Source organism: Mastomys coucha, unplaced genomic scaffold (genome assembly GCF_008632895.1).
Source record: "Mastomys coucha isolate ucsf_1 unplaced genomic scaffold, UCSF_Mcou_1 pScaffold15, whole genome shotgun sequence".
NCBI classification, from domain to species: Eukaryota; Metazoa; Chordata; class Mammalia; order Rodentia; family Muridae; genus Mastomys; species Mastomys coucha.
This window is the reverse complement of record NW_022196897.1, coordinates 56,095,957-56,108,829: the sequence shown is the minus strand read 5'-3', so window position 1 is coordinate 56,108,829 and position 12,873 is coordinate 56,095,957. Positions and strand designations below refer to the sequence as shown.

At 38.6% G+C, this 12,873-nt stretch overlaps 1 protein-coding gene across 1 annotated transcript in view; it reads right to left on the bottom strand.

Annotated features, from left to right (window-relative positions):
* The window catches only part of Dhrs9 (dehydrogenase/reductase 9), a 26,290-nt gene extending 13,883 nt beyond the window's left edge, over positions 1-12,407 (bottom strand). Inside the window, exon 1 of the mRNA XM_031373387.1 lies at positions 12,231-12,407. The gene's annotated coding sequence lies outside the window, so the exon portion shown is untranslated. The remainder of the gene's footprint in view (positions 1-12,230) is intronic.
* Between the last annotated feature and the right edge of the window lie 466 nt (positions 12,408-12,873).

Genomic DNA, 12,873 nt, shown 5'->3' with positions numbered 1-12,873 from the left:
GAAATAGAAACAATAAAGAAATCAGAAAGAGAGAGAAGCCTGGAGATAGAAAACTTGGGAAAGAAATCAGGAGTTGTAGATGAAAGCATCACCAATAGAATACAAGAGATAGAAGAGAGAATCTCAGGGGCTGAAGACACCACAAAAAACATTGACACAACAGTCAAAAAAAATGCAAAAAGCAAAAAGCTCCTAACCCAAAACATCCAGGAAATCCAGGACACAATGAGAAGACCAAACCTAAGGATGATAGGTATAGAAGAGAGTGAAGACCTCCAACTTAAAGGACCAGTAAATATCTTCATCAAAATTATAGAAGAAAACTTCCCTAACCTAAAGAAAGAGATGCCCATGAACATACAAGAAGCCTATAGAACTCCAAATAACCTGGTCCAGAAAAGAAATTCCTCCCATCACATAATAATCAAAACACCAAATGTACTAAACAAAGAATTTTAAAAGCAGTAAGGGGAAAAGGTCAAGTAACTTATAAAGGCAGGCCTATCAGAATTACACCAGACTTCACACCAGAGACTATGAAAGCTAGAAGATCCTGGGCAGATGTCATACAGGCCCTACAAGAACACAAATGCCAGCCCAGGCTGCTATACCCAGCAAAACTCTCAATTACCATAGATGGAGAAAACAAGATATTCCATCACAAAACCAAATTTACACAATATCTTTCTACAAATCCAGCCCTACAAAGGATAATAGATGGAAAACACTAACATAAGGAGCAAAATTACACCCTAGAAGAAGCAAGAAAGTAATCTTTCAACAAACCCACATAAACCTAATTTCACCTCTTATAACAAAAACAACAGGAAGTAACTATTACTTTTTCTTAATATCTTAATATGAAAATTAACATTACAAACATATCCTAATCGATTGAAATCCAAAAATGTGAGGAATTAGAAATTTGTTGACTGTTATCCAGTGGTCTCTCTAATTTAGTAATTGGAGAAATAGGTCCAATATTGTACAATCCTTATACAGTTTCTGCTTGTTTGTACATGACAGTGTCTTGCTGACATAATGATCTTGAAATCATGCTTCTCCTATCTCAGCCTCTCTATTAGTAGTATTGTTTATTTCATGTGTTTACACTATACTATGGTTTTCAGAACAGCTTACATATTTCAGAAGTATTTATACAGCCAAAAGAAACATAGACAATTAACTTGGGAGGTGGCTTGAAGAAAACAAGAAAGAGTGAGACTGAATACTTTGCTTGATATTTGTAACTCTTGTATCAAGTTTGAAGAAGAGGACTTTATAAGTTACTCTTTCTCGGAGATGAGTGCTTTTCCAAATTATCACAGCCAATGAACCAAATTCTTACCCTCACCTAATGTCTGTGCCACCCTCCAAGCAGAACCATTCATTGAACTGTTTCATTGTTCATTGAAACAGTTGGTGAATGACTTTATGGATAGACCATCTTAATACCTACACCATTTCTTAAATGAATGTAACCTGTTTTCTGTGGGCTGAGAATAAAGACAATCACTCAATCAAATAGCTCTGACCATAGCAGGAAATCTGTATCCAAAAATGGTACCTACAATTCATTCCTTAGCACATCAGAACTGTCAACTCTCAGCTTAGATACAATGAAGGTAAAATCCTTTGGTGATGTGAGGGTCATTGAAGTACAGCCTCATTACAATGAAATCCAATGTCTAAAAATTGTTCTTATTTTGGGTTTGTACTACCCTAAGAGCCAAGATTTTAAGCTCTACTAAATACAAAACAAACAAACAAAAAGACTTTGTATGTTTATGTTCATTTAAAAAATACTAAAAATGATGTATTATTTTAAAATTTACAATTAATATGTTTGGAGTTATTTAAAATTTATATTGAGAAAAACATACGTATTGTCAGTATTGCTATAGACAAGCATCTACATAAGAGTGTTAAATTGATTGTTATTTTATATCAAACAACTTTTATAATACTCATTTTTATTGTTATAATATTTTATAAATTTTAGAGAATATGACAAAAAAGGTATTGTAGGTTTTGAAGGGGGGGTCTCTGGGAAGAGTTGGGGTACAAAAGGGAAACAAGAATGTGATTTAGTTCTGTTTACTTAAAATATGTTTTTAAATGTTAACAAATTCAGGTAAATTGAAATCATGTATCTTTTCTCATCATAATGTAGTAAAATTTAAATCAATTAAAAAAAAGAAAATCAGTTTCTAAATTACTTATTAATTTGATTTAGTTTTCCCAAACTTTATTTTTGTGTAGGAATTGATTTGTTGCACATAAATGTCCATGGAACAGGGCTTCCGCTTCTCGAATACATAGTAATTTAAGGTGTCTAATTATGAGGAGAAGCAAAAGGCACTCATGAAATTACATATTTAGAGATTTTAATGACATTCCATATTTGCAAATCCAATTAGTTATAGTGTTTTGTTTAACTCTACCCTTGAGAGTTACTGAATATTGAGATGTCTAATTTCATTGTAAATCAAAGTTCCAAAGAAATTATTTGAAAAAATGCAAAACACTTGTGGATTGTAATGTCCCTACAAGAGAGACTGTAACTTGTCTAACTTTCAGCTTTGCCAGGGCAGAACTGAGAGGAGTAAATTGTCAGATTGCCACCCGCCTTGGAAAAGGCCTCTCCCTGGTGATTTCCATACAGTTTCATGGGGTTTCTGTCTAGCCCCCTGGAGAGCATATTATTTTCCAGTTACAGAAGATAAAACAGGTTCAAAGATATAAGGTGAATCCAAGCTCATTGTGTCCTGGAGCACCATGCCTTCTGATGTGAGAGAACTGGAAACCCTGAACTCTATGGTAGGTGACCTGAGCAATGTCCGAGCTATGCTCCTAGAGTCAACCCAGTACCTTGCCAAGGCTGTGGAGAGGCTAGGCTGAAAGCCCTCGAACCAGAACAACCTGTGACATCTTAAGCAGTTGTCCTTTCCTCATCTCCCCTCGTGCCTTCTCTCTCTCTTCCTCTCTCTCTTTCTGACTCTCTCTTTGTATGCATGTGCATGCGTGTGTATGCTCGGATGTATATGTGTACACACACACACATATATACATATATACATATATATTCATATTCTCAGGGGGATTGGGAGGCTGGGGGCCATGAGGAAGATGGGTGCTCTTCCTGTGATGATGTGAGTTACTAGACACAGGAGTCTTGAATTAGGATGGACGGAGGGCTTTTATGTCAATAAAAGCCCCTCAGGGTTTCTATACAACTTGGAGAATTCTATGTATAGAATTCAAGGACTAATTCACCTAGGGAAGAGAATCTAGATACTTTTTCTAATTTGTTACTAAAACTTAACACATCTTCAGTTATGACACCAGCAACAAAGTTCAGTATTTGTAGTACCCAAGACTGTTATCAATTACAGCCACAGTATTTTTATGCTATATTGTTGTTGTTATTATTATAAAATATGGTGTGTGTCCTCTTCTTTTTTGTTGAGACAGGATCCCATTATGTAGCTCTGGCTGCTAAAACTTTCTACATAGATCAGGCTGGCCTTGAACTCAGAGAGATCTGCCTGTCTCTGCCTTCTGTATGAGGGGGATTAAAGACATAATTATCATTCTTGCTATTGTGGTATCATTAACGTACTAGTGAAAGACAATGTTTTAAATATCTTTGGTGTATGTCATCATATCAGGCTTCCTTTAAAAGTCTATGTATTTTAATTCATGCATTGAAAAGTATTTACTTGTTTTAGACAGTCGGTATGACAGCCATGTAAATCAAAATTTCTTAGAGTACTTTATCCCTGAATATATGTATTTCAAGAAGAACATGTGAAAGCACATGAAGTTCATGTCTTCACCATAACCAGACAACAGACAATCCTCAAACTTCAAATTACATGACTGAGGAAATGAGTGGCATATGGCTGACAGATGTCAGGTCTCGCACTGTCAAAGAGAAGAGCTGAAAAGACTTGAGGGGAGGGGATGATGACCTGGACTCTGTGTAACTGAATGAAAGAGAGAGAGAGAAGACCATCAACTGATGGTTTGGAATATGTGTAAATAGATGTATAAATACACGAACAACTATCTACTTAAATCTACCTGATAAAGTATAAGGAAAACCTAAGAATGATGAACAGACCAAGAACCCAGAGCCCATTTTCTCAATCTTATAGTCATCGGAGAAGTTAACAGGAGGATAAAATTTGTCTAGGGAAGTATAAAATGATCATGAAGTGTATTATGATACAAAGAAAAAAAGGGCTGAAGAATGCATAAGAGCCAATTGGAAGGGTCTTTACTCGTCAAGTATGATGTGATTTAAGCATCAAAGCAAATCATGCCATAATGGATCTGTAGGTTGTTGACTATGATGTGAACATAATCATTTTGATTAATGTCAATAAGGGACTATATAAGGAAAGGGAAGCCATGCCAACTAATATGCGTCAAAGAAGGATGCAGTTAGAAAATCAGTATTAGCAGTGACATAGTAACAATTGTTTCAGGCAGGAATTATCAATGGATGCTAGAATGATGGTATGGAATCGCAAAGACTGTCCCACAAAGACAATTATTAATTAAAAAAGAGAATGATAGTGATTTCACAGTGAAGAAATCTGAGCGATCACTTTAACAAAATGTTAGAAAGTGGTATTCTTAGTCATGGAGCAAACCAGCATGGTGTGCTTCCTGGTAGACACACTGGAAAGGACTGAGCAGAGGGTGCTGTTCAAACTCCAACTCAACATGCGTGGAAAACTACTTCCAATTCTACAGAATGTGAGCCCTGTGCTCTTCAAAAATACCAGCCACAAAGGAAAAAATAAAAGGACCAAAGACACTAAAGAGACAAGACACTGAAATGCAGCACATGATCACAGAGTGCTACACATGTTTCCTCTTCTCAGAAATAACATTTATTACATCAGCTAGTGAAATTTGGTAAAAAAAATAAATCTGTAAACTTGATAAATTTTACTTTTAAAATCATATGGTAGAAAATGATAGGCTTTTTGATAATTTATACTGAGGTATTTAAAGATTAAGGGGCATGATATCTTTAACTTGCTTTCAAGCTGTTCAAGCTGGGCATTGGGATACAGGTCTTTAATGCTAATACTCAGGAGTCAGACACAAACAGCTCTATGTGGCTTTGAGGCCAGCCTGGTGTACATAGAAAATTCTAGGCCAGCCAAAGCTACATAGTAAGACTTTGTCTCAAACAAACAAACAAAAAACAAACAAAAAACAAAAACAAAAACAAAAAAATTAAAAAAAAACCAAAAAAACCCAAAAAGGGACAAATGATCAAAAATTCAATATAAAATGAAATGCAAAATTTAGAAAATAATATATGTATATATAAACAAAAACTCCTAAGTATATATAAAGAAGAATGAGAGTAAAAATGTGGTAAAATCTAATGTTTAGAGACTCTAGACCTTACCATTCTTTTAGTTTTTCTTTAAGTGTGAAATCATGCCCACAGACTCAACCGACTGCAGGTTTGAGTAGTTTTGTAAACTGAATCTCCACTGAACACACACACACCTTTTCATTGTTGTTCTCCCCTGCATAACAGTGTTACTATGTACACAATGTTCATATTAGGCATCTCAAATGGTTTAGAATTGATTTAATTTATGCCCAAAGATGCACAGGTCATATGCAAACACTGTGTCATTTTATACATTGGAAATCTATAGACTCGGAAGCCCATGTGTAAGAGGGCGGTAGAGTCACCATGTGTGAGAGGGCTCTGGAGTCAGGATCCCCTGTATAAATGATTGTTGAATGACTGCATCTCAAAAAAAAAAAAAATACAAAGTAAAAACTGGGGAAAGAAAAATGAAACCTCCCTTCACACTAAGGACTTTATTGAACTCCTTTGGACTCTATGGACAAAACATAATTCCAGGGTTTTGGATTGACCTGGGCTGCCTGTCTTCAGTCCTCTAGAAAGCCTATCTTTATAACCACTGGAGGAAACAAAAACTCAAAGCTAAGTAACCCCCTCCCTCTCTCCCTCTCTCCCTCTTTGTCTCTCCCTCTCTCTCCCTCTCTCTCTGTCTCTCTGTCTCTGTCTCTGTCTCTCTCTCTGCTTCATCTTTTCCACTTCCCACATAACCTCCTCTCTAAACAAATGCAGTTTTCCCTGGTGATGAGAAACAGAGGACTTCTTAGTCGTTAAGAATGCACCCTCTATACTGTCACTGAGCACCCCTCTGGGTTGATGGCCATCTCCGAGTTTAGTGTCCCATCCAGTTGCTTGAACCTGAGGATCATTGATTTGTGAGGCTCATCCTTACTATTGTCTATAAATGTTAGTTCTTCTTTTAGTCTCTGCATCCTGTATTATTCTAGGTCACTGGACTAGGTCACCTGCAAACCACCATGGATCTTTGACCCCTAGTAGTACTTTAGCCAAGAATCATCCGTGAACAACAATCCCAGGTCAGGGCTCTCAGGGCCATGACCTGCTTATAGAAAGGGATTGACAGTCACCTCTCCTGAGAAGTAAATGAATAACCACAGCTAACACAGATGCCCCAACCACTCTTCAATGAGCTCTGGTCACATCTCTGCAGTTCCTGGGTGCCAGGCGATTTAGCAGTATGGCCTTGACCTCAGTTGCTTAGTTGTTTATCAGCTGTGTTTTTCAATTTGCCTCACAACAATATGTATACTAAAGAGTGCCAATCCTTTGGCTCCAAGCACTAAAGCTGTTTTTGGGAGTTCAGCCCTCAGAAAACTCAAAGTAGTTTATGTACCCTCTCTGAGCCTTGCCCAGTGGCAGCTCAGGGATAGGATGTTTTCATTAGAGAGCACCTGGTAAACCAGCATGGCTTAATGTCTGTTACACCTTCCTCGCTGAAAAGGATGCTCTGTCTGTTTCTTGGATGCTATCGACGTAAGCATGGGCTTTCCAATGACAGCCCTTTTGATATTTTGAATTCCATAATTAATGATGTGAAGTCTGACTAGTGAATTACAGCATGCTCAGGAGCATCCTTGGCCTCTACACACTAGATGTCAGGAACACTTCTGATAAAGATGTCTCCAAACAGTACTAAATGTCCCTTAGGGGACAAAATTGTTTCTCCTTGAGAACTGCTGTCATAGAGGTTCCTCTCCTGAGGGTCCAGAATGTCACTGTGCTCAGAACCTCAGTCATTACTGTCTTAGTGATGTTTCCTTGATGAACATTTATAATTTTTATGGCACTAACAAAGAGGTTTGCTGCTTATAAAATTGCTCATGTCAATCAATCAATCAATCAATCAATAAAAAATAATTGCTCATATCCCATTTTGGCAAGCGCTAACTTTTGCAATGTAAAAAAAAAAATCTACTTTTCTCACTATAAGGATAGAGGGTATCCAATAGATCAAGTTATATATAACATCATTTGTGGATTTAGAAATGACCACATTAACATGCACAGCATTGAGTGCTAATAAGGCCTGGATCTTGGCTGAGCTGGGGCTATGACAGCTTGTACTTGGTAGCAAACTGAACCTCTAGAATTCTGCAAATGCTCCCAGGGAACTCATAGTCCTCAGATTTCTGGTTCATTAAGTCAGGTACAAATTGAACTGTGGCTATAGGGTCAGGTAGCTGAATGTGGGATTAAAAAGAAAACAACAGTGAGGCTCTTGTAGGTGAAGATACGCAGTATTTCAGCATATGTAGGATAGGAGGTTTCTTTCTTTCTTTTTAGAATGTAATAGTTAAATTACAGAAAGAAAGGGCTTAATATTTTCTTATAGTTATTCTTCCTCATGTAAGTACCACACTGGGATGTCTTTGAATTGTATTGTGATGGAGCATTTGATTATAACAATTACTGTTGGAAGGACAGAGAGGTGGCTCCATGGTTAAAAGCACTTGCTGCTATTGTACAGCACTTGGGTTGGGTCCCCAGTTCTCATGTAGTGATATTCTACTTCCAGATGATCTGGCACCTTCTGTCTCCCAAGGACATTTATGTATACATTCAGGGAAAACACATATACACATGAAAATAAAGTAAGCATATCCTTAATTTAAAAATCTGCTGTTTAAGTTGTTGACTTGAGCTTCATTCAAAAAAAAATAATTAAATGAATTTCGGGCTTGGGGTTAGGAAAAAATTTTCAACAATTTTGAAATGGCCTTGAGCAAGTTTGACCACTTTGTACCATATATTTATGCCAATGATATTCTCAGTATTAACAATCAAAATGTTAATCACCTTGGAAAAATGTTGAAGATGCTATGGCCTGTAGTATCAAATAATTAGCTAAGGTTTAGTTTTTTATTTTTTTAAATAACCAAGCACATCTTTCTTCAGTATGTAAACTTGTTTTCATTGTCAATAATTTATAAAATTATGTGTATCCAAGAAAATTGTTTCAAAATAAATTTATTTATGATTTGTCAGTAAATGTTTGCTTTGTATGCCTGTTTTATAGAACTATATAGTTGGAACTATATAAATCTGTGTTTCTTGGGCAAGTGGGAGAAACTTAAGAAACCATGGTCTAGGCACTTGCCTGGACCTATAGATATTAATGATGGATTATCTGGGTCTTAAACTTCATGATAAATTTTTTTTCTTTTTTTTTTCTGGGTGTGGTAACCCAAGTCTGTAATCTCAGCACTTGGTGAAGATAGAGGAAAAACAGAGGATAGAGGTGGAAATAGAGGAGAGAGAAAGACCAGCCTGGACAACTCAGTGAGCTCCTGTTTCAAACACCTAAAACAAATAAATCTCTCTTTATAGGAAATGGATTCAGAAAGGCAGGCTAATTGGTTCAAGGTACCAGCTATGATTTTGGGTGACTTTGGGACAGACCCATCTGATTCCACCCATGCTGCCTGCATTCTCACTGGGCTTTCGCATCTAGGCTCTGTGCCTACTTCTCTACCACCACGGTGTTGTGTGTGATGCTTGGCCTTCAATGGAAGAGCAATAGGCAGGGCAGAAGGAGTAGAGGAAGCTATGATTCGCTCTACCATTACATCACTCTGAAGACCCTTGGCTGGACCCCTGAGATCTCTGAACTCTAGGACAAAGGGCGAGAGTGACCAGGACAGTAATGCAGTGTCCTTACTTCCAATTTAGGTCATGAAAAGTTCAGGATCCTGTCTCAGAAATCTCATAATATGCATCTTGTTTAATCATGGTGATATTTGGGGAATTGGGTCAAATATCACAAATTAGAACATTTGCTACACGATGTTTTGAACTGACTTTCTCCTTGGCAGCTTAAACTGTGAAAGAGAACATGGAAGAGCTGTGCAGAGAAGATCACATCTGTCTTAGGCTGTGAACAGATAACATGACCAAGGCAAGTCTTATATAGGACAGCATTTCATTGGGGCTGGCTTATAGGTTCAGAGATTCAGTCCATTATCATTAAGGTGGGAGCATGGTAGCACCTAGGCAGGTGCAAGAGGAGCTGGAAGTTCTACATCTTCATCTGAAAGCTGTTAGTGGAAGACTGACTTCCAGGAAGCTAGGACTAGGGCATTAAAGCCTACACCCACAGTGACACACCTACTCCAACAAGGCTACACCCCCAAATAGTGCCACTCCCTGGGCCAAGCATATACAAACCATCACATTTCACAATGACATTGGTTGCTAGGGGGAATGAAAACATTTTATCAGAAGTACTCTGTCCTACAACAGAGATTCAGAAGGAGCCATGAAAGGAGGCTGATTATCGCCTTCATTTGCTGTGTAGAAGTTAGAGTCAAACCACCTGTAAGCAGCTGTCAGAAAATGCTGTGCTCCACAGCGGTTCCCACTTATCCTTTCTGGGTTCTCTTCCTAGGTTTCCTAGTGAGAAGCTTGAAATAAACCCTGTTGATTTTAGTTCTATTAGTTGCCTCCCTCCACTGGTAGGAAACAGGCAACAAGACAAAAATAAACACTAATGTTCAAAGTCTTTCTTAGATGGTAGAGCTCTTTCTAAATGGTTCCTCCAAGATCAACTCATTTTCTGTCCATGTAACTCCATGGAAGATTCTCTTTCAGAAAACACTGGGAGTTTATTAAATCTCTATTGACCTTCAATTTGTTTCAGTCTCTGGATCAACAACAGAGTTGTTGTACCAAGATGAATCAAATAGAAAACATTTAGTGGTGATGTCTGTCTGAAATATCTTCTGAGTTTTCTTATGGAATGCAAGTGTTCTTAATAATGAACACCCTGGAACATGTGTGTTTATATTGCATACTTGGTTTAATACTCAGAACTTACACTTTTTTTAAAAGAATATTTATTTATTATTATAAATAAGAACACTGTAGCTGTCTTCAGACACACCAGAAGAGGGCGTCTGATCTCATTACGGGTGGTTGTGAGTCACCATGTGGTTGCTAGGATTTGAACCCAGGACCTTCGGAAGAGCAGTCAGTGCTCTTGTCCGCTGAGCCATCTCACCAACCCCGAACTTATTCTTGATATTTTGCCTTTTTACTGAAGTAAAAAAAAAATTTTTTTTTTAAACCTTTATGTGGCCTTTCAGAGATGCCTGGTGTACTTTGCTTTAAGGAAATGGGACACGAGAACCTGGTGATACAAACAAGGACATATGGGTAAGGAGATGCACTTGAAGAGGAAGATTAAAGTTGGACACCTGAAAACTCTGAGATGGATTAAAAAATGGAGCCAAGGATTCCAACACAAAATATGTTTGCAGTAAACGGCAATTATTCTGTGGTGAATCTGGTGAAAACCATATTGATCATGATGATGACTTTAGCCAAGGTGAGACAGTATTCAGCATCCTGGAATGGTGAGTTCCCTCCCACAACAGGAAGAAGAGGAGTTTCCTTAGTAACTTTCCACCAGAGTCCCTGCAGGAGGGCACAGCTCCACGCCCAGTGTGTGGTGGGAGAAGTACCCACTTGTGCTTCCTCTATAGCTCCAGACCAGGGGGCCGTCCTGCCTCACCAGAGGGACAAACCCGTTCATGTCTAAGGAAAACACTCTTAAATTAAAGCAATTTACCAGTGCACCTTTGCTCATGAGTATTAAACTCCCCAAGTACCTTTGGGTTTATTGTTTTGTCTCTATGCCTTCTGACAGTAATGGCACATTAGGAGTCACTCTTAAATCTATGGCCACAAAAGAGTAACTACTCGCTGGAAGGGATTGCGTGCTGTATGTTATTATAATTTATGGTCCCAAAGAAAGTTCAGAATTGAGTATATGTGTGTATCATTCCAGTGAGCATATTCAAATTTCTCACTGTCTTTCAACCACAGTTAGCTTTGCTCCAGAAGAGAATGTTAATGTTTTAAAATTATAACCATTGAGAATATGACATTTGTTATAAGAGTCTCCCTCTTGCAATGTATGAAGTAACAAGTTTTCCTTGTATTGAGATTTAGTCTATAAAAATTGGACACCATTTTCAAATGTGAAAATATCCAGCTCAATAACGAAAGAACTTTCTGGTCTCACATCATCTCTCATCTAGCCAAGGATATTTCAGAGCAATTAAGATGTGCCAGGTGACACTAAGATATATAAAACCCAGTCCCTAGCTTTGGGCTGAGAGTGTGGCAGGGCTTTACAGAATTATTGCCCCCACCTGCCAGAACCCTCATGTGTGTGAGCCTTTGAAATAGCAAGTCACTTTATCATAAAATGTACAGCAACTATCACAGCAGGGTTTTATTTTTTTTCCTCTTTGACAACTCAGAACCCAGGGATCAGTGTGCACCTTAGAAATATCTTTTCTTCATTCCCAACATTGTTTTTCTCTTCTAGGTTAGTGTTCATCTGCATGTGTTTACAGAAACTGATAATATTGGGAAAGTAAATAGAGAAACAGATTAGTCCTCACTCGGCAGTTAATCGGGCCACCCGAGACACTCTTAAGATGTCCACAACTTTTGGAACTCTGTGCCCACCAATTTCTCATTAGTCCTCAAAGCCACAGAAGGTGCCAAATAGGAATGGAGGGATGAAGGGAGGGAGGGAGAGAGACAGAGAGGTATTGAGTTGTGACTGCAGGATGCTACAGGATATTCAGAGTCCTGTCCTAGGAGAGTTTCAGTCAGGTTCCTGGGTCACACAGATTATTTCTGTATGAGATGGACTCTGCTCCCATCTTTCTCAAACTCCATTAAAGAAACCCAGTTGACCTCAGCTGAAAGGCAACTTGGTTCATTCTATAGGAGCATAGAAAATCAAGGACAGCTTAGGTTGAGCTGATGAGTGAAGGGACAAACGATCAGTTACCTTGATGAAGACTCGGAGTGCCAAAGCTGAGGTTGACTTGCTCCGCTCTGCTCTTGATTGTCACCTTCCTGCTGTGGCCCAGGGGAAGGAAGTGCAGCTGGGTCAAGCTGATCCCAAGGTGCCTGGGCTTCTGCGGAGCTCTGAGACCTGCATGTGTGAAGAGTTCTCTACTTCTCTCTTCCCTCTGTGACTCACACCCATTGCAACACCAAGTGGTGACTAAGTCTCTCCTCCGTGGATGGAGGGCGGAGAGATTGTAGGTCACAGGTTACCAAAGGAACCCGCAGTGCTTCTTATAAATTAAATGTAGCTAGCTAGAGAAAACTACTCACACTCTCTTAACCAAAGGAGGCGGCTGAAATCACGTGACTAAGAAGCGTCTCTGTAAACCTCCTGGTTCGTGGAACTGATTGTGGCACTGAAAAAAAAAATTATAAGCAAGAAGATCAACATAATAAATGACCAAGTATGGTTTGGGAATAATTTGTGTTTTAAGGTATGACAAAACATCTCGACAAGGTCTCTGGAAGTGAAAACGAGAAAGGGTTGCGCCATCGCCTCCAGCTGGCCTTTTCCAGAGCGGTTCCCAGCAGACCTGGCACTGCTTGGTGCCAGCTGGAGCTGTAAGGGGTTGGGGGATGAG